The sequence below is a fragment of the Mirounga angustirostris genome, unplaced genomic scaffold, assembly GCF_029215605.1.
Source record: "Mirounga angustirostris isolate CCGP_5_RB_7025 unplaced genomic scaffold, mMirAng1.0.hap1 SCAF_1, whole genome shotgun sequence".
Classification (NCBI taxonomy): domain Eukaryota; kingdom Metazoa; phylum Chordata; class Mammalia; order Carnivora; family Phocidae; genus Mirounga; species Mirounga angustirostris.
In genome coordinates this window covers 161,965,842-161,990,350 of record NW_026991709.1, presented here as the reverse complement: position 1 = coordinate 161,990,350, position 24,509 = coordinate 161,965,842, and the positions used below count along the sequence as shown (strand labels likewise).

The following is a 24,509-nucleotide window of genomic DNA, read 5'->3' as shown; positions in this document are numbered from 1 at the left end:
GGGGAGAAGTTAACTATAATATTTACACAGAAAAAACTGAGTTTATATATAACAAATGTTAACATTTATCTCTCACTGGTAGGAGTAGGATAGTTTTTTCTAGTATTTTTCAGTATTTTCTAATTTTTCAAAAATATAATCAAGAAAAACTATAATCAACAAAGACGGTATTTTGGAAAAAAGAGTGTTCACTTGTTAGTACTTAAGGAAGTGCAGATGTCATTAAACAGCAATGAATATTTTTATACTATGATACTGAATTAGGAATGTCTATTAATTCTAAAGTAACATGAAATGCAAAACAAGCACATAACACAATTTTATAAGCAAATATTTTTTCAAGTAGCTTGCAATTCTACATCTGCAATTTTGCATTCAAAACGAACTCTAAAAACTGTATCTACCATGAACAATTGAGAATCAGGAGGCACGAAAATTGAAATTTTTGTGGAAAAATGATCTTCTGACAGCCATTACTAGAGAGGCAATTTAATTAGACAAGTATTGGCGGGGGGAGGGGGGGGCATCTGCTACGTGCTCAGCATTACACAGACCAAATGAAAGCATATTATCCTGCCCTCAAGGAACTCACAATCTGGGACAGAAAGTAAGATTTACATACTTGAAACTTAAGGAAAATAGCATAAAAGAATATCATTAAAGCTAAAATGTGTGAGGAAAACTGCAATTACCATTAGAAGATCAGTTAAGATTAAATTTGTTCAGGAAAGCTTCATGAAAGGGGAAGAAACTTTAGCTGAGCTTTGAAGGCTGAGAAGACGAATAAATAAGAAGGAAGATATGGACCAAGGCTCCCAGCTAGACCAGTAAACACAGTTTTGGGAGTAAGGAAAGAGGCTAGATGGGGGCGCCTAGGTGGCTCAGTTGGTTAAGCATCAGCCTTTGGCTCAGGTCACGATCCCAGAGTCCTGGGCTCAAGTCCTGCACTGGGCTCCCAGCTTCTCAGGGAGCCTGCTTCTTCCTGTCCCCCTGCTTGTCTGCATGCACACGTGCACACACTCTCTCTCTCAAATAAATAAATCTTAAAAAAAAAAAAAGAGGCTAGATGACTGTACTGGTGGATACACATTTCTTGAGGCAGCTGAAGAATGGTGGCTGATGGATAAATGTGAGAAAGGACTTCCTATCACATAATCTTTTGTACCTTTTGAATTCTGTGCCTTATGACTATTATTATGTACTGAAAAAATAAATTTTTTAAAAAGGAAGAAAATACATGTTTCAATCTCTATGGTAAACATTTAAAAAAATTGTAAAATAGTATTTAACTGATACGCTAAATAGAAAGAAAATATAGAATTAAAATGCCCAAATGAATACAAAAAAAGAGGGAAAGATCACAGAACAAGCAGAACATATAAAAAGCAAAATGTAAGAGGTCAAGTGTAAACCCAAATATTCCAATAATTACACTAATGTAATCAGATCAAAAGACAAAAATAATTACACTAATAAAGAACAAAATTCAACTATTATGGTGTTCATAAGAATCACACCTAAGATACAAAGATAGAAAACAGTTAAAAATTAAAAGTATGGAGGGGCGCCTGGGTGGCTCAGTCGGTTAAGCGTCTGCCTTCAGCTCAGGTCATGATCCTGGGATCGAGCCCCACATCGGGCTTCCTGCTCAGCGGAGAGCCTGCTTCTCCCTCTCCCTCTGCCTGCCTCTCTGCCTACTTGTACTCTCTCTCTGTCAAATAAATAAAATCTTAAAAAAAAAAAAATGAAAAGTATGGAAAGGTCATACAGAAAAGGAAAGCGTCTCTAGCCATATTAATAGTACTGAAAGTAGTGGCGCCTGGGTGGTTCAGTCGATAGGCATCTGCCTTTGGCTCTCAGGTCATGATCCCAGGGTCCTGGGATGGAGTCCCTGCTCAGCGGGGAGCCTGCTTCTCCCTCTCCCACTCCCCCTGCTTGTGTTCCTTCTCTCGCTGTGTCTCTCTCTGTCAGATAAATGAATAAAATCTTAAAAAAAAAAAGTACTTAAAGTAGACTCTAATGCAAAAAGCATTTATAGGTGTATAATTCTTAGGATTCAATGTATAACTCATCAGTAAGATATAACAAATTAAAATTTCTATGCATGTAATAACAGAGCCTTCAAATATATAAAGTGAAAGTTGGCAGAATTATAAGTAGTAAAAAATATCCATATAATCATAATGGGGAAACTTTTATCCCAGTAGCTGACAGAACAAATGACCCAGAAAGAGGGAAGAAAAATAAAAATGGAAATTTGAATAGCATGATTAACCAGACCTACACTACCCAATAACTGCAGAATAAATACTCTATCAAGCACTGAGAGATCATTTACCAAAACTGATCATTTGCTGAGCTCTAAGGTAAGTCTCACAAGTTATTCTCTGACCACAATGTGGATTCCTAACATTCAGAGAAAGGAAACAACCACACTTCCCCCTCCAATCCCCATTTTCTCCTCATCCAACCTTTAGGCAATACAGCAGGGATAGGAGGTTGGCAAAATGGGTGAAGGAGAGAGGGAAATACAGGCTTCCAGTTATGGAATAAGGCATGGAAATAAAAGGCACAGCGTAAGGATACAGTCAATGACATTGTAATAGCGATGTAATGGGACAGATGGTAGTTACACTTGTGGTGAATGTAGCATAATACATAAACTTGTCAAATCACTAAGCTGTACACCTGAAACTAACGTAACACTGTATGTCAGCTATACTCACAAAAACATACATATTTACATACATACACTTCAAAAATACAACAGGGATGGAGCAACATAGAGGTTGAACAAGCAGCTAAAACCCTGGAGGGAAAGCTTTCTCTCTGACTAAAGGAAATACTACCCCAAAGTATGGAAGAACCCCACCGCAGTTAGGAAGATTTAAACCATAAATTTTGACAAACTGCTTAAGACTGAATGTGGGCTGGGACACCTGGATGGCTCAGTGGTTAAGCGACTGCCTTGGGCTCAGGTCATGATCCTGGAGTCCCAGGTTCGAGTCCCACATCGAAATCCCTGCTCAGCGGGGAGTCTGCTTCTCCCTCTGACCCTCCCCCTCTCATGCCCGCTCTCTCTCAAATAAATAAATAAAATCTTAAAAAAAAAAAAAAAAAAAAAAAAGACTGAATGTGGGCTAACATGAGAGTGTAAAGCCCCTGGGGACTAAAATGATAAGAGAGTTCCCACCCCAGGCTTTTTCTCCAGAAACCTCAAAAGAATGTCTAATGCAGGGGGGATCTGAGACAATGCAGAAAAAGTTCCTCATCCTTGCCCTCACTCACCCCTATGGAGCTTGAAGAGTAGAACAGGCAATGCCAATCAGCCCAGACCTTGTTCCCCTATCTCCCTCTGGAACAAAAGGCTTAATCTGCAAAGAAAAATTCATCAAGGCCTGTACCCTGAGAACACTGGCAGATTCCCACTAGAGCTGGAGGAAAAGAAAGAGACCGAGAATACTGGCACTCAATCTCACTCTCTCTCTAAATTAATGACCTTAATGGAGGAGTGAGAGAGCTCTAAAAACCTTAGCCAGGGGCACCTGGGAGGCTCAGTTGGTTAAGCATCCGTTTGGTTTCAGTTCAGGACATGATCTTGCCAGTCATGAGATGGAGCCCCAACTTAGGCTCCATGCCCAGTGTGGAGTCTGTTTCAGATTCTCTCTCTCTCTCTTTCTCTCTCGCTCCCTCCTCCTTCACCCCCGCTCCACCCTTCTCTCTCTCAATAAAATAAATGAGTTTTTAAAAATATCTTTAAAAATTAAAAAAAACCTCGGGGCCCCTGGGTGGCTCAGTCATTAAGCGTCTGTCTTCGGCTCAGGTCATGATCCCAGGGTCCTGGGATCCAGCCCCACATTGGGCTCCCTGCTCGGCGGGAAGCCTGCTTCTCCCTCTCCCTCTCCCACTCCCCCTGCTTGTGTTCCCTCTCTCGCTGTGTCTCTCTCTGTCAAATAAATAAATAAAATCTTTAAAAAATAAATTAAATTAAGATAAAATAAGTTTAATAAAATAAAAAATAAGATAAAATTAAATAAAATAGAATGAAATAAAATAAACCTTGAGGGCACCTGGGTGGCTCAGGTCATGATCTCAGGGTCCTGGGATCAAGTCCCGCATAGGGTTTCCTGCTCAGCATGGAATCTGCTTCTCCTTCTTTCTCTCCCTCTGCTCCTACACCCTGCTCGTGCTCTTTCTCTCTCTCTCAAATAAAAAATTCTTTAAAATTAAAAAAAAAAAATGGCTAAAATAAGGGCTTAAAAAATTAACCTAGATACTGCAGTTGGGTAGAAAGAACAAGGAGAAGCTCTACCCAAAGAAGTGGTAGGTAAAGTTTTGTGAAGGCCAAACCTCCAAGACCCAGGTTCTAGTACCTGCCTAAATGAAGCTTAATAGACCATCACAGAGCTCCCCTTACCCTCCATTACCATGCTAACAAGCTCTAACAATAACAGTGGAATATAGCTGCAAGAGACGGACTCTGAGAAACAGCACAAAGGTAAAAGCCAAAGCCAAGCAAGGAGATAAAGGACACTCGGAGACAAGGGACACTAGGAAAATGTCAAGTCTCTGGGTTCCCACGGCAAAAACAAGTAAGTATCAACTCTGGTAACCATAGCAATAATAAACTTCAAACACAGCCCAACCTCCAACAAATTAACACAAATTCCACCTTAAAGGACTAGCAGAAGGAAATCTGCAGTCTTCTCTAAGCATATAAAATATTTACTTCAGTATTTTGTATCCTATACAACATGTCCAGCATTCAAAAATATTATGAAGTATGCCAAAAACACAGTTTGAAAAAACAAAGCAATCATCAGAACTAGACTCAGATATGACATAGATTTTGGAACTGGAACTATCAGGTAATTTAAAACATGCTTAATATGTTAAAGACTGTAATGGAAAAGGTAGACAACATGCAAGATCAGAAAGATAAATTCACATAGACATGGAAATCATGAGAATCAAATGGAAATTCTAGAAATAAAAACACAGAAACAAGTAACAAAAATTAGTAGACTTCAAACAGCTGAAAAAAGAATCCATGAACTTGAAAAGAAGCTAATAGAAACACCCAAATTGATACATAAAGAAGAAAATATAGTAGGAAAATAAAACAGGAAAGAACATATGAGAAATGTGGGAAATTATCAAACAATGTAACATACATACACTTAGAATGTCGAGAAAGAGAGAATGGAGAAAAAATATTAGAATGCCCAAGAACCTACCAAAATTAGTGACAAGACACCTAATTACAGACTTAAGAAACTCTAAAAAACAAACAAGATAAATATATCCTCCCCCAAAAAATACACACACCGGGGCATGTCATATTTAAATTGCTGAAAAGCAAAGAGAAAATCTTGAAGGTAGCCAGAGAAGGAAAAACATATTACACATAGAGGAATAAAAATAAGGATTACAATAAACTTGCAGTCAGAAGTTTTGCAAGTAAGATGACAGTGGAGTGACAACTTGAAAATGTTGGGAAAAAAACTGCCCAACCAGTACTCTATATCAAGTGAAAATATCCTTCATAAGTGAAGAAGAAATAAAGACGCTCTCGGACAAAAACAGAGAATTCATCGCCAGCAGATCCACCCTATAAAAAATATTAAAGGAAGTTCTTTGGGCAGAAGGAATATGATAAAGGTGAGAAGCTTGGATTTATACCAAAAAATGAAGAAATGAAGGTAAAATAAAATATTTTCTTTTCATATTTTTAACTGCTCTAAAATACAATTGTTTGAAGTAGTGAACAATGTACTGGGTATTTATAGCATATGTAGCGAAATATGTAACAACAGTTACAGTGAAAGGAAGATTTAGGAACATACACTAACTATTAAGATATATGCACTACATGTAAAGTGGTATCATTTTAAGGTATACTCAGGTTTGGGTTTTTTTAAAGATTTTATTTATTTATTTGACAGAGAGAGACATAGCGAGAGAGGGAACACAAGCAGGGGGAGTGGGGGAGGGAGAAGCAGGCTGCCGGCAGAGCGGGGAGCCCGATGCGGGGCTCGATCCCAAGACCCTGGGATCATGACCTGAGCCGAAGGCAGACGCTAAACGACTGAGCCACCCAGGTGCCCCTACTCAGGTTATTTTTAAATGAATACTATAAATCCAAAGGCAACCACTAAAAGCCATTTTTTTTAAGATTTATTTATTTGAGAGTGAGTGAGTGTGTGAGTAGGGGGAGGGGCAGAGGGAGAGGGAGAGAATCCTCAAGCAGACTCCCCACTGAGCACAGAGCCCAACATGGGGCTGGATCCCATGACCCTGAGATCATGACCTGAGCCAAAATCAAGAATCGGATGCTTAACTGACTGAGCCACTCAGGAACCCCAAAAACCATTTTAAATAAGTAAAAATAAGTCAATAGGGAGGATGTAAGAATATTAGTAAAAAGTTCAGTTCACACTATAGAAGGCAAAAGAAGAAAAAAGAAATGCAACAAATAGGGGCACCTGGGTGGCTCAGTCGGTTAAGTGTCTTCCTTTGGATCAGGTCATAATCCCAGGGTCCTGGGATTAAGCCCCACATTGGGCTCCCTGCTCAGCGAGAAGCCTGCTTCTCCCTCTCCCTCTGCTACTCCCCACCCCACTGCTTGTGCTCTCTCACTTTCTCTCTCAAATAAGTAAATTTAAAAAAAGTAAAACCTTTAAAGACTTTCAACTCAGGAACTCTTAAAACACGTAGGCAAAAATCAGGAAGGAGACCTCAATAGTACTACCACCTAACTTTTTTTTTTTTTAGATTTTATATATTTATTTGACAGCGCGATAGAGCCAGAGAACACAAGTGGAGGGAACAGCAGAGGGAGAGGGAGAAGCAGGCTCCCCACCAAGCAGAGAGAGCCCGATGCTGGGCTCAATCCCAGGACCCTGGGATCACGACCCAAGCCGAAGGCAGACACTTAAGCATCTGAACCACCCAGGTGCCCCACTACCACCTAACTTAAATGACATTTACAGAACACCTCACCCAGTAACTGCTGAAAATACATTCAAGTGTACTTGGAACATTCAAAGATATACTATATTCTGGGCCATAAAACAAAAAAAAAAATTTTTTTTTTTTTAGGATTTTATTTGAGAGAGAGAGAAAACACGAGTGGGGGGAGGGGCAGAGGGAGAGGGAGGACCCCAAGCTGAAGGCAGATGCTTAACTGACTGATCACCCAGGTGCCCCTTAAAAATCATTTTTTAAAAATGGTACAAAGTATATTCTCAGACCACAATGAAATTATATTAAAATCAATAGCAAAGATCTGGGGAAATTCCCCCAAATATTTGGATATTAAACAATATACTTCTAAATAACCCATGGGTAAAAAGTCTAGAAAAAAAATTTTTTTTAGAGAGAGCACGCTCAAGTGAGCACGCGGAGGAGGGGCAGAAGTAGAGGGAGAGAGAGAATCCTAAGCGGCTTCCACACCCAGCACGGAGCCCAACGTGGAGTTCAATCTCATGACCTGAGCTAAAATCAAGAGTCAGAGGCTTAACCAACTGAGCCACCCAGGCACCTCAGAAAAAAATTTAAAAGTATTTCAAGTAAGTGAAAATGAAATATCGGAACTTGTGAGATGCAGCTATGCTCAGAGAAAAATTTATAGTTTTAAATGCATATATTAGAAAAGACCTAAAATCAATAACCTAAGCATCTACCTTAAGAAACTTTGAAGAACAAATTAAATCAAACAGAAGGAAAAAAATAATAAAAATGAGAGCAGAAATAGGGGCACTTGGCTGGCTCAGTCAGTGGAGCATGCAACTCTCGATCTCAGGGTTATGAGTTCAAGCCCCATGCCTGGTGTAGAGAGTACTTAAAAATAAAATCTTACAAAAAAACTAGAGCAGAAATCAATGAATGTGAGAACAGAAACACAATGGAGAAAAACCAATGAAAGCAAAAGCTGGTTCTTTGAAAAGATGAACTTCTACTTCTGGCCAGGCTAACCAAGAAATAAGAAAGACAAATTACCACTAACAGGAATGAAAGAGAGAGGACATTAACACTGACACAACAGCTATTAAAAGGATCATAAATACAAAGAACCCCTCTATGACCGTAAGTTTGACAGCTTAGATGAAATGAACCAATTTCTTCAAAGTTGACACAAACTACAAGAACTATACAAGGAGAAATAGATACCGGAGTAACTGTATCTAAACAAAGTGAATTTGTAGTGGTAACTCCTCAAAAAAGGACTCAGATGGTTTTACTGGCTAATTCTACCAACTATTTCAGAAGAAATAATAATTCTACACAACCTCTTGCAGAAAAGAGGAAGGAACATTTCATTTCATGAGGCCAACATTAATACTAAAACAAGACAAAGACATTACAAAAAAACTACAGATCAATACTCCAAATGAACATATACGCAAAAACCTCTAACAGAATATTAGCCCCAGCAATCCAAAGCTGACTGAACACTAAAAAAAAAAGCAATGAATGTAATTCACACTATCAGACTAAATAAGAAAACCACATGATCATAACAATAGATGCAGTAAAAGCACTCAACTAAAATTCAAACATCTATTTATGACACTCTCAACAAACTAAGCAGATAAGGGAAATCCCTTAGCCTAATACAGGGTATCTATGGAAAAATCCAGAAAAATAAGGTAGGTTTAAATAACACTGCCATGAATTTAGGAGTGAATGAAGATGTAGGAATAGACATGCAGAATGTGAACTACTTGTCATTTAGCATCCACACAGAGTTTATATTAGTTATGGCTATACATAAGGAAAATAGTAAAAATGTTTGAAACTTACAAATCCTATGCATATAATGCAGATGGAGGAATAAATTCAGACAATATCCAACATTAGGGCTGGTTTTTTGTTTGTTTGTTTTTTAACATTTTCAGGAACCTACAAATCAAATCCAAGGTTTGCATTGGTAGTTTTTACCTTGTCTTCCTGCCTCTCCCCTCTTCTTTTACCATTCCTGAAAGGCATCCACAAGAACAACCTTGGTTCATTCTGCCTTGGTTCTAATACTACTTGTGGTCTTATAAAATCACCTGCAATGTTTTGGTCCGCATCCCAAAATCTGGTCTAAGAAGGCAGCTGATAGAGAACTGAATCCTTTATTTTAGCTTTCTGACTTAACTCATGAACTAGTAAGAATGAAAGCTCTTAACCCTCAAAATACTTCCTTCTTTGATGCTACCTATGACCTAAAAATTAGACACCCTGCCCCCTTTATTCTGAAGACATACCCTGGTCCCTCCAGAAAAGAAAAATGGAGAGAGGGGAAGATGTGTATGAGGCTAGTTATTCAGCACATGTAGGGGGTACTTGTTTTAAAAGCAAACCTGTAAAATGAATCACAGTGTATTAAGAATGTTCTAGAGCTCCTTCTATATGGGTCAGGCCTTAAGCCCCATGTCGTGTGTGTGTTGCGCGTGCGTGCGTGTGTGTGTGCGCCTGTTACAGATGTATGAACACGGAAACAGAGCATGGAAAATAGAAAAATCATTTTAATAGATGAAAAAAGGAAGGAGAATACCCTGATGAAAAAGTACAGATAATCTGTAACATCTGTCTATAGATACTCCCACCAACTCCCAAGAAGATTATTCTTTACTCCCATGGGTAATTACTACGTCAAGATGAAGGTAAGGAAAGTAAAGACATCCAGCTTTCCTAAGAAGCCTATAATCCCCAAATACTTTTTGAAATAAAGATACATAAATAGGGGCACCTGGGTGGCTCAGTCATTAAGCATCTGCCTTCGGCTCAGGTCATGATCCCAGGGTCCTGGGATCGAGGCCCGCATCGGGCTCCTCGCTCTGCAGGAGGCCTGCTTGTCCCTCTCCCACTCCCCCTGCTTGTGTTCCCTCTCTCGCTGTATCTATCTCTGTCAAATGAATAAATAAAATCTTGAAAAAAAAAAAAAGACAAATAAATGCTATAAAGTATAAATCAGGTATCTATTATTGAAAGTGAATAGTTAATAATCAGTAAAGGGAAGGAGGTAAACCCTTGCCATTGAAGCTGAAAGAGGGAACATCTAATCACCCAACCTTCACTGATACAGGTTGAAGCACTTCCAGGGTTCCCAGAAAGAGTCCATGGAACGTTCCCAAAGAGTCTAAGAATGCACAATGGCAAGAGTCCTGAAATATTAGGGAAAATACCCTGAAAACCCTAGAAAAACATCATGTGACATGTGAGGAAAATTGCAAGGGAGCAAGTCACTATCTCCCAAATACTTTGTGTGAGGGTAGCCAAAAGGGGGGAAAAAAAGTTTCTCTTCTGTATGTTCATTTCAAACTAAGAAATTCTTTTAAGTTTCCTCTTGTGGCAATCCTCACTCTCTCCCCAAACATATCCACAAGAAACTTAAATATCATATACTTCAAGCTGCCTTTCATTTTCATCACATACAGCAACGAATGCTTTGAGCGATGTCAGCTACCTCATACTTAAGTTTTACAAGGGCCTTCCTTCTGACAACCTAGCACAGAAAAGACTATCAAAATTCCTGACATCCTCAAACAGTAGAGGAATAAGGAACAGAACAAATGAACCAACTAAAGACAATTCCTATTAAGATCATTAAAAATCGGGGCGCCTGGGTGGCTCAGTCGTTAAGCGTCTGCCTTCAGCTCAGGTCATAATCCCAGGGTCCTGGGATCGAGCCCCACATCGGCTCCCTGCTCGGCAGGAAGCCTGCTTCTCCCTCTCCCACTCCCCCTGCTTGTGTGCCCTCTCTCCCTGCATCTCACTCTGTCAAATAAATAAAATCTTTAGAAAAAAAAAAAATCATTAAAAATCAAGAAAAAGCCAAAACAGGGGTGCCTGGGTGGCTCAGTCAGTTAAGCGTCTGCCTTCAGCTAGGGTTGTGATCCCAGGGTCCTGGGATCCAGTGCCACCATCGGGGTCCCTGCTCATCAGGGAGCCTGCTTCTCCCTCTCCCTTTGCTGCTCCCTCTGCTGTGCCCTCTCTCTCAAATAAATAAAATCTTAAAAAAAGAAAAGAAAAAGCCAAAATAGATTCTACACACCTTCTGGTATAATAAATTTATATATTAAATCTTTAAAAAGTTTATCTTTAAAAAAATTCCTAATTTCAAATTTCTTACATAAGTATTCACAATTTGTCACTTTCGAACAGGAAAATATACTCATGATAATCACGTAACATGTTACATTTCAAAATGCCCTTGGTATGTCAAATTTTTTTCTCCTGACCCAGAGCCAATCTTAAATCTCTCTAGAGAAAATGAAAAACACAAAGTTTAGAAATAAAACTTAATCATGTTTTTTCGGGTTTAAAAATGTCTCCAGTTTATGCTTTCTCCTTCACTGTAGGTCATTTGAGATGGTTTCAATGGTAACACATACTTTATGCTTTGCTACACTGAAAATTTATTCAACAGTTCTATTCTTGAAGTCATTATTTCTTCTCATGCTTCTATTTTATGAGGGGCAACATTTTTTCAGCCACCTCCTAAGGGAATTTGTGATTTAGCAACATCTTTTCCCAACCCAGTTATTCACACTGAAAACAAAATTTTCTGTTGACCTCTTTGTTTTATACATCACTACTGACCAAATGAATAGGTAAGAAACCCAGGAGTCCCAGGAGTTGAGAAAGACACAATCAAGCAAGTTTAGCAGACACCTACCAGAGGAGATAATATCCTCTCCTCAGTCATAAATATAATTTTACCAAACTTCCTTGTATTTACTCCATAAATATGGCCAAAGAAAGAGGGCCTTACTAAAAGCATGGTGACTACAAAGAACAGGTAGGTACTGTGCCTTGGCTTAAGCTGTTTTGTCAATGAATAACATGCAAACCTGAAAATATAAAACACTAAGAAACAGTGTCACATTGAAGTGAAAAATAGGATCAAAGTGAGAATGTCCAGTGAATCGTTAGTAATAATTTAGGGATTCCTTTCATAGGTTGTATTTTATTTAAAGCCTTCTACTTACTGCCTGACTTTAAAAAATTGTTATGTGCTCACAAAAATGCTTAGAAATCTCTAGCACTTCCAATTCTAAGAAACTGTTTCTCCTAATGAAGAATACTTCAAAAAGAATACAGTGTTAAATAGTAATTTTCCAAAAAGGGGTCATGTGTGTTTATGTTAGAAAACAGAGTCTCCAGGGCTAATGGACATTCAAAGGGACATTTGTTTTTTTAAATCCTGGATAAGACTGTCTTGTTAACAAAGAGACAATTTAGGGCGCCTGGGTGGCTCAGTTGGTTAAGCGACTGCCTTCGGCTCAGGTCATGATCCTGGAGTCCCGGGATCGAGTTCCGCATCTGGCTCCCTGCTCGGCAGGGAGTCTGCTTCTCCCTCTGACCCTCCTCCCTCTCATGCTCTCTGTCTCTCATTCTCTCTCTCTCAAATAAATAAATAAAATCTTTAAAAAAAAAAAAAAAAGAGAGACAATTTAGCACAGTGGTTAAGACCCTGGACTTCGGGGTGAGCCAGTTACTTAAAGATACTTACTAGCTGTGTATCTTCCGGTAGTCTTAGATGGCAAGTCTAAGTTTTCTCATTGATAAATGACAATGAAACCTACTTCCTAGAGTTGTGAAAATTAAATATAATAATACACAAAACATATTTTTCACAGTTCCTAGAACTAATAATTGCTCCCTAATGGTATCTAGTAATAACAACAGGAAAAATAAAAGAAAAAAATTAAAACACAGAGCTCTCGCCCTTTCCTATAGATTACCCTTACTCCCTTCTCCAGCATTTCTACCTGCCTTCAACCCAACCATAAGAAACCACACAAGTGTATTAAAAACACCTAAATATGATAACCAAGAAGTTACAAGCCAATTAAGAATTTTAAGTTTTTGGGATGCCTGGGTGGCTCAGTCGGTTAAGCATCTGCCTTCAGCTCAGGTCATGATCCCGGGGTCCTGGGATCGAGCCCCCCACTGGGCTCTCTGCTCAGCGGGGAGCCTGCTTCTCCCTCTCCCTCTGCAGCTACCCCTGCTTGTGTTCTCTCTCTCTCAAATAAATAAAAAATCTTAAAAATATTAAGTTTTTGGCCTACCACACACCAATTATATTTCCATAATTTTTATTCTATTTCACTTCTCACTAATACCTTAACCAGATAAAATTCAACTCAGGCAATTCAATTCTCTTTTTAATCTAAACCTAGTATTTATATATTCAGTGAACTATAGAAGTCAGTCTTCAAGAATGTTCAGGCACGGGTGCCTGGGTAGCTCAGTCCATTACACAGGTGCCTTCAGCTCATGTCATGATCCCAGGGTCCTGGCATCAAGCTCCACCTCAGGCTCCCTGCTCAGCAGGGAGTGCTTCTCCCTCTCCCTCTGCCCCCTCCATCTCAAATAAATAAATAAAACCTTAAAAAAAAAAAAAATGTTCAGGCAGGGGAGCCTGGGTGGTTCAGTCTGTTGAGCATCTGACTTTGGCTCAGGTCATGATCTCGGGGTCCTGGGATCAAGCCCCATGTGGGGCTCTGCATTCAGCGATGAGTCCGCTTCTCCCTCTGCCCCTCCCCCTTGTGCGCGCGCTCTCTCTCAAATGAATAGATAAATCTTAAAAAAAAAAAAAAAGAGGGCACCTGGGTGGCTCAGTTGGTTGTGCGACTGCCTTCCGCTCAGGTCATGATCCTGGAGTCCCTGGATCGAGTCCTGCATCGGGCTCCCTGCTCGGCGGGGAGTCTGCTTCTCCCTCTGACCCTCCCCCCTCTCATGTGCTCTCTCTCATTCTCTCTCTCAAATAAATAAATAAAATCTTAAAAAAAAAAAAAAAGAATGTTCAGGCAAACAGGAACAATATTTTCAATAGGGAGTACAGAACATTCTAAATATTCAAAACATTATTATTTTAAAATACAATTATATGGGCACCTGGATGGTTCAGTCAGTTAACCATCTGCCTTCGGCTCAGGTCATGATCCCAGCATCCTGAGATCAAGTCCCCCATCCGGCTCCCTGCTCAGTGGGGAGTCTGCTTCTCCCTCTGCCCCTCCTCCCACTCGTTCTTTCAATCTCTCTTTCTCAAATAAATAAAATCTTTTTATTTTTTTTTAAAGATTTTATTTATTTATTTGCAAGAGACAGAATGAGAGACAGAGAGCACGAGAGAGAGGAGGGTCAGAGGGAGAAGCAGACTCCCCGCTGAGCAGGGAGCCCGATGCGGGACTTGATCCCGGGACTCCAGGATCATGACCTGAGCCGAAGGCAGTCGCTTAACTGACTGAGCCACCCAGGCGCCCTTTATTTTTACAGAGAGAGCGAGAGAGGGAACACAAGCAGGGGGGGAGGGAGAAGATTCTTTAACTCTCGTACATTCACTCCCCCCATTTTCACACAGGACGATTTCACACTTCTTAACTCTCTTCAAATCTAACATCCCCTCTCCTATCCTTACTTCCCTAATGGCTTACCTTCCAGTGTCACTGAAAAAATAAGTATTTATTTGCACATACTACTACCACATCTACTTATCTACTGGCACTGGAGTCCATACAATCAGCACTCCCTACTGCTAGTAAGGATGAAGTGCTGGTATTCCTACCATGATCAACTGCTCTACTTACATGCCTATTCAAACATTATCAACTATAAGCAATTCTCTCCTCTCTAATCTATTTCTCCCTCTCTATTGGATTATTCCCATCAGCATACAAGCACGCTACAATTTTTCCCACTTTAAGAAAATATCCCTTGACCGTATATCCACCTTCCAGCGAAAGCCCCATTTTCGTGCAAACTACTCCCCTCCCAAGCCCCCCAAAAAACAATATAGCTATTTGGATTATCTGATGGTGATCAATTTTCTCTGCTATAAAGTGACGATACTGGACAAAAATTCATCTCTAAATATCTCTAGACTATTCTGTATACATCAGCATTGGAAACATCTATTGAAAAGGAAAATAAATTAGTTGTGCAGCTGAGAACCTATGGGAAAGATACTCACTAGCCTAAAGAGGAAGAAACCATGAAGAAGTCAACCAAATAACTCAAAGTAGAAACTTTACCATAGGAAAGAATACAAATTATTATTGATCACAGGAAAGAGAAAGAGAACTGATGTCCTGAATTACAATCTGATAGTTCTTAAAAGTATTTTACTTCTTCCAAGGGAACCAAAAGCATTGACATGCTTTTGAATGCCCACCAAAGCAAGTTAATCACAGGAACTTTTTCAGATCATTGGAGAAATGCAGTTACTCTATCTGTTCTAACAATTTTTTTTTTCCAAACCAAGGAATAAAAGTCCTAACAGATCTCACCAAACTTACCACCAATTAGAACAGCCATGTATTTTCCTAAAGAGTCAAATCTACAGTTTTCTTAGGCATCCCAAAAAGGAACATCAAACTGGAGAAAATAAGAAACCCCAAAAGAAAATAAACTGCATGTACAATTTAAATACTCTGGGTAAACAGAAATGTTCAAACACCAAAAAGTTTTTTTCAATAGTTATTTATAACCTCCAAATGTTAGTCTTTCTTCTCGAACTGAAAAATTAACACCAGGGGCGCCTGGGTGGATCAGTCGTTATGCGTCTGCCTTCGGCTCAGGTCATGATCCCAGAGTCCTGGGATCGAGTCCTGCATCGGGCTCACGCCTCCATGGGAAGCCTGCTTCCCCCTCTCCCACTCCTCCTGCTTATGTTCCTGTTCTCGCTGTGTCTGTCAAATAAATAAATGTTCTCGCTGTGTCTCTCTGTCAAATAAATAAATAAAATCTTTAAAAAAAAAATTAACACCAAAAATGAGGAAAAGTACATGCAAATTTTTAGAATATCATATGTTTTAGAGTAAGAGTCTTAGCAATTACCAGCCTAAACACTTTCCCCACAAGCCCATACTTCCCTAGAGCCCAAAGAACTTCAGTGACTTCTTTGAGGTCACACAGCTGATAGTGTCTACTGCCACATCAAAACCTAAATCTCAAGAGAGGATTCTGGGAAGATGGCAGAGTAGGAAGCCCCAGGAATATTTACCCACCTAGATAACAACTGCATGAGCAGAATCTATCTGATGTAACTATTTTGGAACCCTGGAATCTATTTAAGGCTTCCAAGTCCAGGGGAAGGCTCAGACAATAAACTGCAGTTAATTTCAACTCTTAGCACAGTAGCAGCTACCCAGCCCCTACCTAGCAACATAGAAGGCAGCTGTGCAAAGTTCTAAGAGCAGTCTGCACACAGCTTGTGGGACCTACGGTGGGGAAAAACAAAACCCTGTCCTGCCCTTATCACTGATGGCTGTTTCTGATCACAGGTATAGCAAAGAAGCAGGTGCCCATCACTGTTGCAATTCCCCTACCTCTAAGCTGTCACAAGGTCCTCCCTCTGCAGCTATAGTGACTTCCAGGACATTTAAAAGACTGGTGTCATTTTCCTTCCACTTTCATTTTTCTCTTTTTCCACTACTGGGAGCCAGACACTAAGGACTAAGACATTCAAAAGCAAATGCATACACAGAGAAAATCAGACAGCGACTGCACATTCCTTGGGAAAAGCAAAGGCTCAGAAAAGACCTGAGAAGACCTTAATTTACACCTCAGGATGACCCTTAGTATGGAGATAGCCTGCTATGGTAAAAATAATAATAACAACAAAAAACAGCACCCCCTTGGGAAGTGGGAGAATTGGATTTCAAGAATTACCACACTATTTGATTCAAATGTACAGTTTTCAACAAAAAAATCACAAGGCATACAAAGAAACAGTAAAGTATGGCCTATTTAAAGGAAAAAAATTAACCAAAAGAAACCGCCCCTGAAAAAGATGTGAAGGCACAGCTATTAGACAAAGATTGAAAAATAACTATTCGGGGGGAGGGGGACAGAAGGCCTCGGTGGCTCAGTCAGTTAAGCAACCAACTCTTGATTCCAGCTCAGGTCATGATCTCAGAGTAGTGGGACTGAGCCCCATGTCAGGCTCCGTGCTCAGCAGGGTGTCTGCTTGAGGATTCTCTCTCTCCCTCTCCCCACTTGTGCTCTCTCTAAAATGAAAAATATATCTTTTAAGAAAAATAAAGTTAAAATAGAACTACTTTGGGGCAGCTGGGTGGCTCAGTTGAGCATCTGCCTTCGGCTCAAGTCATGATCCCAGGGTACTGGGATCGAGCCCCACATCGGGCTCCCTGCTCAGCGGGGAGCCTGCTTCTCCCTCTCCCTGCCACTCCCCCTGCTTATGCTTTGTCAAGTGAATAAATAAAATCATTTAAAAAAAAAAAAGGGGAGATCAGGCACCAAGAGGTACGGGCAGCCTCTAGAAGCTTGAAGAGGAATAGAAAGGGATTCTCCCCGCTCAAGTCTCCAGAGGAGCACAACCTTACCAACATCTCTATTTTTAACCTAGTGTGACCCATTTCAGACTTCTGATCCCCCAGAAGTTAATAAATATGTTGTTTTAAGCCACTAAGTTTGTGGTCATTTGTTACAGCAATAGGAAACTAATACAGCAATTTCTTACAAAATTCAACAAATACCTACCACATGACCCATCTACTCCACTCCTAGGTTTTACCCATGAAAAAGAAAACATACGAACACACAAAGACCTGTACATAGACATTTATAGCCGCTTTATCCGTAATAGCCCCAAACTAGAAATATCCCACTGTCCATTAATAGGGAAATGGATAAACAAATCCAGATAGTGGTATACTGCTCAACAACAGAAAGAAAAAACCTATCAATACATGCACTAGTATTGATGAATTTCAAAAACATTAGACTGAAATATGCCAAGCAAAAAAGAATACAAAGTTTATTATTCCATTTACATAATATACATAAATATGTATGTATATATATATAACTAATCTATAGTGGTTGCCTGTGGATGGAATTGAAGGGAAGAATAGATTATAAGAGTTACAAGGGACATGAGGAAACTATTGGGGAGGGCGCCCCAAGGCCTATTTAACTCTTCATTTATATACAATTCTGACAAGTTTAATTATTTAAATAAAGGGAGGATTATAAGAAGTAGTGCATACAAATAATAAGAGACCTTGGAGCAAAGGAGAAGGAAAAAAGTACTGCATTATAAATTAATTAATGGTCCTAATGAAAGCCCTGAGTTATCAAGAACAGATTCCATTATACACAGAATACTATCTTTAAAAGGGTGAAAAAAGGGGGCACCTGGGTGGCTCAGTTGTTAAGCATCTGCCTTCGGCTCAGGTCATGATCCCAGGGTTCTGGGATCGAGCCCTGCATCGGGCTCCCTGCTCCACTGGAAGCCTGCTTCTCCCTCTCCCACCCCCACCGCTTGTGTTCCCTCTCTCGCTATGTCTCCCTCTGTCAAATAAATAGATAAAATCTTTAAATAAATAAATAAATGGTGAAAAAAATTTTCTTACAAGACTGAAAAGAAACACACATTTTAGAAAAATTACTGTTCTAAAACAGCTAATTTCTTTCAAAATTATACTTCCTCAAGAGGTAAACTTTACTAATCTGGAAACACTTATAACCCTGTAATCCCCCTCAATATTGATCAAATGAAACACTACCATATAAAACAAAATAGATTTTCTGTAGCTTAGAATAATTTATTTTGCAGGGCGCCTGGGTGGCTCAGTTGTTAAGCGTCTGCCTTCGGCTCAGGTCATGATCCCAGTGTCCTGGGATCGAGCCCCACATCGGGCTCCCTGCTCTGTGGGAAGCCTGCTTCTCCCTCTCCCACTCCCCCTGTGTTCCCTCTCTTGCTGTGTCTCTGTCAAATAAATAAATAAAATCTTTAAAAAAAAAGGGGGGGGGGCGCCTGGGTGGCTCAGTCGTTAAGCGTCTGCCTTCGGCTCAGGTCATGATCCCAGGGTCCTGGGATCGAGCCCTGCATCGGGCTCCCCACTCTACGGGAGGCCTGCCTCTCCCTCTCCCACTCCCCCTGCTTGTGTTCCCTCTCTCGCTGTGTCTCTCTCTGTCAAATAAATAAAATCTTTAAAAAAAAAAAAAAAGAATTTACTTTGCATGATCCTCAACAATCCTAAAGATATAAATTCTTTCGAAGCTGGAACAAAATGGTATACTGAAAGTATACATTCATACAAAAATTTTCAGTATGTCTTAAATGAAATAGAATTTTTTTAAGATTTTTATTTTATTTGAAAGAGAGAGAGCACAAGCAGGGAGAGGGGGCAGAGGGAGAGAGACAAGCAGACTCCCTGCTGAGCAGGGCTCAATCCCAGGACCCTGACATCATGACCTGAGGTGAAGCCAAACACTTCACCGAGTGAACTACCCACACGCCCCAAATGAAGTAGAATTTTAAACATGCAGTACATTCTGCTATTATGGCTCACTCACCTATTAATTATGGGTCCTTGAGCAAATCACTTAATTTATCTCTAAGGTGTGGATTAAAATATTTCTCATTCCATAGGGTTATTGTAAAGAATAAAAGACTGCCTGGCACAAAGTAAGCTAACACTCAGTGTTAGCTTTTTTTTTGTTTTTTACTACTGTTGAGGATACACCACATCATGACCATAAATTAAATTTAGCAGAGTAAGATTTAGGAAGGATTATATTTAATACATACATATACACATACATACACATATATGAAAATGTATATATACACACAAGAATATTAGAAAGGATTACATTTATTGCAAAACTGTAAATTCTATTCTAATTAACACTCAGATAAGGTAACATTTCAAAACTGTTGGTATTTACTGAAAGGCCTATATTTTTTTTTATTAAAGATAGATGCAAAATCTGTAATAAAGTCTAAACCCTGAAAGAGAAAAATGTAAAAGGATACTACTATCTCATCAATTCATGTTCTTTTACCCACACTGTTCAAATATGTAATGTCTTATTCTTTTGTATATCCTTTCTCACAATGCAACTAAAGTTACAAATGTTTGAGTGCCTTAAAAACGTAAGACCTTGTAATATCTTAGTCCCTAAAACCAAAAGAAAGCCTACTTTATATCCAACACACTGATGTTAACAATATCTACTTAGGCCAGAGCTAAAATACAGATATTTAATTTCCCATTTTGTCTTCCTATAACACAAAGCCCATTCATGAAATAACTTGCGTCCAAAATACTGGCATTTGCTGCTGAGATGAAGCAAAGGTTTAATCACCGGACAGCATTCACAGAAAATTAAACCAGTGAACCTAAGACCTGTTCAACAGTGGGGTTTCTTGGGGTTGAGTTTTTTCCCCCTCCCAGAGCAACCTAAACAACAATTTTCCAAACTATACTCACAATGCATTCATTCCCAGGTCACCACTCAGAAGCATATAAATAAACTACTGCACAGCCAGAGTCAACCAAACCTATTTTGACAGATCCAGGCCAACCAATTGCAAAGATTCTGAATATGCACCCCCACAGACCTAGGTAGCACCAGCCTTTGGCTCCAGCATATGTTCCTTTCCTTCCTGTAGGCCTAGTTCTGGCTTTTGAGGAAAAACAAATAAAACTGTCAGTTGAGTGGATCAAACATCCAGCAGGGTGAGTAGAAAAAGACTGTCCTATAAATTCTGTCAAACATCTGCTCAATTGAAATCAAGGCAACTCAGCTATAAAAGACAACACAACAAATTCAGTATACTTATAATCTTTTTTTAATCTTTTTAAAATTTATTTATTCATTTAGAGAAAGAGAGAACATGCACGAGAGTGCGCTAGCAGAGGAAGAGGGGGAGAGGGGGAGAAAGAGAATCTCAAGTGGCCTCCGGCACTCACCGGATCTCATGACGGTGAAGGAGTTGGATGCTTAAACAACTGAGCCATCCAGGAGCCCCCAATATATTTAATCTTTTTAAAGATCAAAAGAGGGGCGCCTGGGCGGCTCAGTCGTTAAGCGTCTGCCTTCGGCTCAGGTCATGATCCCAGGGTCCTGGGATCGAGCCCCGCATCGGGCTCCCCACTTAGCGGGAAGCCTGCTTCTCCCTCTCCCTCCCCCTGCTTGTGTTCCCTCTCTCGCTGTGTCTCTCTCTGTCAAATAAATAAATAAAATCTTAAAAAAAAAAAAAAAAACCCATATATGACCTTGTCCTTTATTGTTTAAAACCCTTTAATGGTTCCTCATTCTTCTTAGAATAAAGGCAAAAACTTCTCAACATTACCTATAAAAACCTGCATGGGCAGGCTTATCTCTCCACCTCAAACTATGTTCCCTTTCCCTCTAGCTCTCAGTTCTCAGGCCACGGTAGCCTTAATTAAGTCTCCTCATTTCACCATTTTCCCTTCTGCCACAGGGCCTTTGCACCTACTCTTATTTTTGTCTGGACAACCATCCCTCCTCTCTTTGCCAAGTTAACATCTATTCGTCCTTTAAATCATAACACAAATATTTCTTGAGGATGCATTTTCTAATCTAGTCAAATTTCATTAATATCACTTATCCCACTGTCACAGTTTTAATTTAGTTTTTAATTTAATATTAATACCTCCTCCACTACTGGTTCCGTAGGGGATGGTATCACATTAGGTTGTGTTACACATTATATCCCCAGTGGCTGGGTAGTTCAATAGAAACATACTGCATGAATGAACAAAAACATGAACCACGTTCAAGAACCACTGAACACGGCCTAGACTAATTAAGTCAAAGTTCAGTTGCCAACAATCACAAAACATTCAATACAGGTCATGTTCCCACCATCATAATCCTTACTATATTTAATTTTCTTTAGCAAGGTCCCTTTAGCAGGAATAATAAAGTTTATTTAGCATAGGCCTTCTTCCAGTGGCTTCCTATTTAAAGGAAAAACCAGGGGCGTCTGGGTGGCTCAGTCGTTAAGCGTCTGCCTTTGGCTCAGGTCATGATCCAGGGTCCTGGGATTGAGCCCCGCATCAGGCTCCCTGCTCAGCAGAAGACTGCTTCTCCCTCTCCCATTCCCCCTGCTTGTGTTCCCTCTCTCGCTGTGTCTGTCAAATAAGTAAAATCTTTTAAAAATAAAAAAAATAAAGGAAAAAAACCATTGAAAAGTCAAACTCCATTGATACTCTAAAATACAGCAACCTAAATGGTTTGATTAGTTTTCATAACAAAATCACTGATACTGTCCTAAAGCAAAGACAAATCTCTGGTTTATCTTGAAGTCTGAGCCTCTTACTCAACTTATCTCAAGATAAATTACTGAAAATAAAAATCTACTAAAAATTAACACTTAAAGAAGTTAAAATCTCTAGACACTTAAAAAAATGTTCAGTGAGAAAAGCAGAAGAAAGCAGGGCAATGTTTGGATGAAAAACCCTTTTCCACCATACAAAACAAGCAGACAGACATCTTCCCCATGAATTCTGGCAAGGTCAATACCCACCCTTATTCACAAAATTCTTGGATAGCTTCCTTGGCCTAAAAAAAAACCCACGCTATTTCACAGTGACTGAGTAAAGTCTGGGTATGGATATGGTTACTTAGGGGACTTGCCTATTTTCATGGTAAGCAAACAATTCCTTATGCTGTTTCAACAATTCTAAGTCATAAAAACAGTGGGTATTATAATTCATGACAAAACAAAAAAAGCAAATAAAGTAAGATATCCTGTTACAAGCAGAGTCTACAGCAACAGAAATTATTAACAACTTAGGAGAAGATGAACATCTATTGAGAAATTATGAGAGCTAAAGAAACACTGGTTATTAAGATTCCAAAATGGCCAAATGACTTGCATGAAAATTTAGTTAACAAACCTTCCTCATCAAAATTATTAATCTCTTCAAACAAGGTCAACAAAAGACTGCCAAAGCAAACAATCTAGAACTATGATTTTATTCTGAGAGAAATTGTACATTCTGCTAAAAACAACTCTATCAATGCACAGACCTTTCACTTTTATGATTTTTCTCACATAAATTTTTCTTAAATTTTGGGCATCTACGACCACTTTTTGATAGAAAAAGAACGAATAAGCAATAAAAAATATTAGTGGTCTCATTACATTGCTGGTAGGAATGTAAAATGGTGTAGCCGTTATGGAAAAGTTTGGCAGTTTCTTGTAAAATTAGACATGCAGTTATCATACCTCCCAGTAATCTCACTCCTTGGCATTTATCCCAGAGAAATAAAAACATATGTTCATGTAAAAACTTGTACATGAATGTTCATAGCAGAATTATTGGTAATACCCTAAACTGGAAACATGAATGTCCCTGAGTAGATCAATGCTTAAACAAACTCTGGTACATCCATACCATGGAATACTACTCAGTAATTAAAAGGGAGGAGCAATTGGATAGATCTCAAGTGCATCATGCTTAGCAAATAAAAAAAGCCAATCTCAAAAGGTTATATGACTCCCGTTTATACAGCATCCTCAAAACGATAAAACTACAAAGATGGAGAACTGATTACTAGTTGTCAGGGGACAGGGACAAGGACCGGATGGAGGTAGTTTCCCAAAATAAAACAATGTTTTGAATTTATGCAATAAACATTAACTGCCCTTGGACTTTCAAGTTTTAACTGTGGCCCTGTCTTCAGTGAAATTATTTGCTAACTTTCCCCTTCACCTAGCTGATTCACTAAATTAGCTGCAGCTAGTAAGGCAAAACATGGCAATGAGGTAGTTCTGTCTCTGAGTCATTAAGATATTCTTACAGGAAGTTTAAGGACAGTGAGGTGCAAAGTTAAGTCTCAAAATCCAATCTTAGCTGGTTAACAGAACATCTGGCTGTTGGCACCGAACATGGAAAGGCTATGTATAGAGGCGACGAATGGCACACTGATAGTGTTTACTAAAAAAATAAAGTCAAATGGACATAACATTACTGCATTTTGATCCCAGACCTTGTTAACTGATTAAAAGGCACACCTTACTCGAGTTAACAGTTCTTCAAGGAGAACTATTACCACGTTAAATGCACACAATTCCAAAAAAATTAAAATGTAAAAAAGTATTCCTTTTAAAATTGACAAAGCTGGGGGTGGAGGGGGAGCCTGGGGTGGCTCAGTTGGTTAAGCATCTAACTTCGGCTCCGGTCATGATCTCAGGGTCCTGGGACAAAGCCTCACTTTAGACTCCCAACCGGGAGTCTGCTTCTCCCTCTTTCTCTCCCTCTGCCCCTCCCCCCACTCATGGGTGTGCTCTCTTGCCAACTTTTTTTTTTTAAATACTGACAAAGCAGGGGATTTAAGAAATACCACCAATGTACCTAACCAACACCTTTCATTTATTCCTAATTTTTCTAACTCAAGAGTTGGACAAAAACAGAACTCCGGGACCTTTACTTACCCCAAAATCTATCAGGTGTTTCTAGAGGCAATTAGAGATAATATTTACAATAACCTATCACTGAAAGCTAATAGTGCAAAGATGTGGTAAGAATGTAAGCCTGAGCTCTACCCAAAAGGAAAAGTTTCAAAGTACTGCAGCACCAACCATCATTAACTAATTTGCTAACCTTCAATATCCTCATGGGTTACCACAGTACCTACCCCCACAGAATCATTGTGAAGATTAAAGGTAAAACACTTGGAACAGGGTCTGGTATGCATGAAAATTAATAAAGGGAAACCTCACT

The 24,509-nt window shown here is 39.4% G+C and overlaps 1 protein-coding gene across 4 annotated transcripts in view; it reads right to left on the bottom strand.

Moving 5' to 3' along the window:
- TMCC1 (transmembrane and coiled-coil domain family 1) overlaps nt 1–24,509 on the bottom strand; it is a 251,781-nt gene that overhangs the window by 193,141 nt on the left and 34,131 nt on the right. The window lies entirely within an intron of this gene.